Source organism: Dermacentor silvarum, chromosome 2, assembly GCF_013339745.2.
Source record: "Dermacentor silvarum isolate Dsil-2018 chromosome 2, BIME_Dsil_1.4, whole genome shotgun sequence".
In the NCBI taxonomy this organism is placed as follows: Eukaryota; Metazoa; Arthropoda; class Arachnida; order Ixodida; family Ixodidae; genus Dermacentor; species Dermacentor silvarum.
Genome location: NC_051155.1, coordinates 137,702,862 through 137,705,158, shown reverse-complemented (window position 1 = coordinate 137,705,158; position 2,297 = coordinate 137,702,862). Strand labels below are relative to the sequence as shown.

At 46.4% G+C, this 2,297-nt stretch overlaps 1 pseudogene; it reads right to left on the bottom strand.

Annotated features, from left to right (window-relative positions):
• Positions 1-838: 838 nt before the first annotated feature.
• On the bottom strand, positions 839-1,049 carry LOC119443237 (U2 spliceosomal RNA; annotated as a pseudogene).
• Between the last annotated feature and the right edge of the window lie 1,248 nt (positions 1,050-2,297).

Genomic DNA, 2,297 nt, shown 5'->3' with positions numbered 1-2,297 from the left:
AAGCTGTTTAGCGCACGACACAGATGTTAAAAAGAATTTTGAACAAAGGTACGAACATATTTATTGTCCTGGTCGGTGGTCATCGTGACGATAAGTACGTACGCATACACATTCGCGTACCACCTCTGCTATTAAATCTGTCCGTCACGTAATACAATGAATGGCTCATACCTCCATTAAGCAATGGCTTATAACCCCGTAAACGCGGCTTCCCCATTACGACGACAGAAGAGAAGTGAAATTCTACGCTGGAACGATGAGCGGCAACGGAGCCAGCTGTGGTGGCAGAGGGGCGCCGACGAGCCAGCTGTGGAAGAAGACGACGACGTTCGAGCCAGTGCTGATGATGATAGTTTTCTGTACACAGGCGATTTCGCCAAGCCTAATACGATTTCGCCTAGACATATGTAGCTTCGCTTTAAAAAAAAATTCGCCTCCATTCCGCCCTGTGAAAGTGGATGTACATTGAAGCTGTTGCCGACGTTAGACAAGCACAACCGACGTTAAACAAGTATACCACCATCCGAACTGACGTTAGACAAGCACCACCACTACAAGCGACGTTAGACAACCACAAACTGCTGATATTTGGACACTGTTTGCGATAATGTCGATTACGATCGCAGCACCTGGTGTGCGACAGATGCAACGGGCAGAGCGCCGGCGCTTCGAGGGCAGATGCACTGTGCGCACAGGTGCATCACGCGCGCACGCACGTGTGCGCAAATGCAGAACACAACCTCGTTCTTCTAGGCCCTCCGCCAATCGCAAGTGCCTTATTGAACTAATTGACTTTTTCCAAAGTAAACTGCGTCATAAATTCGTAAAGTACAAGCTCCAGACATGGAATGGAACTCGGATGGAATGGAATTCCATTCCATCCCATGGCGGGAATTCGAATATGCGAGAAAAGCCCTTTTCCAGCTGCCATTTGAGGTATTCTGAGTGGCCACGGCCGCTAGGTGGAGGTACTGCTCTTAGATGAGGATACTGCACTCTAGATGTGGAAGATACTACATTTGATCTTAGCCAAAAGGCCGAGAAGCGATAGGAAGATGGAGTAAGTAATCTTTTAAAAGATATCTGTAAAACTAACAAGGTGCTTATAAAATGGGAAAACAAGGTATCTGGGCCTATAGAGATACAGCAGGGGCTTAGGCAGGGGTGCCCTCTGTCACCTCTGTTGTTCATGCTGTATTTACAAGGATTAGAGAAATAAATAGAGAGGAGAGGACTTGGCTTCAACCTTTCCTTTTTCAAGCAAGAAGAATGGATTAAACAGTCATTACCAGGACTGATGTATGCGGATGACATTATACTTATGGCTGACAGCAAGGAAGACTTGCAGAGATTAATGGACATCTGTGGTAAAGAGGGAGATAGCTTAGGTTTGAAGTTTAGTAAAGAAAAATCGACAGTCATGATTTTTAATGATAATCAGGGCAGCGAGCATATGAAACAGGAGGTTACGCTGGAGGTGGTGGACAAGTACAAATATCTTGGAGTGTGGATAAACAATGGGGCTGAGTACCTAACGGAACATGAAAAATATGTGACGGTTAAAGGTAGCAGAAATGCAGCTGTGATGAAAAATAGGGCACCGTGGAATTACAATAGGTACGAAGTGGTGAGAGGGATTTGGAAAGGGGTGATGGTCCCTAGTTTGACTTTCGGCAATGCGGTCCTGTGCATGAGATCAGAGGTTCGAGCAAGGTTGGAAGTTAAGCAGCGAGGGGCAGGTAGACTGGCTCTGGGAGCACACGGAAATACACCAAATCAGGGGGTACAGGGTGACATGGGACGGACGTCATTCGAGGGCGGGGAAGCCAGCAGCAAGATAGAATTTGAGGAGCGATTGAGAGAGATGGCAGAAAAGCGATGGGCAAGGAGAGTTTTCAGTTATTTGTACATGAGGAATGTTGACACAAAATGGAGGAAGCGGACCAGAAAATTGTCAATCAAATATTGGGACTGCAGGAGGGGTGTAAACCAGGAAACAGCGGTTAAGAAAAAGGTTAAAGAAACAGAGAGGGGTCTGTGGAAAACAGGGATGCAGACGAAATCAGCACTGGGAACATACAGAACTTTCAAGCACAAAATTGCGAAAGAAAATATCTATGATAATTCTAGGGGAAGCTCTTTGTTGTTTGAAGCCAGGACGGGAGTATTGCGGACACGTTGTGCGGTGCATGTGGAGAGGAAGAGGAAACGGCTGAATACCTCATACTTTTCTGTAGAGGGCTTAACCCTACAGTGCAAAGCAACGTACGGGGCTGATTTTTTCAAAGCATTGGGGT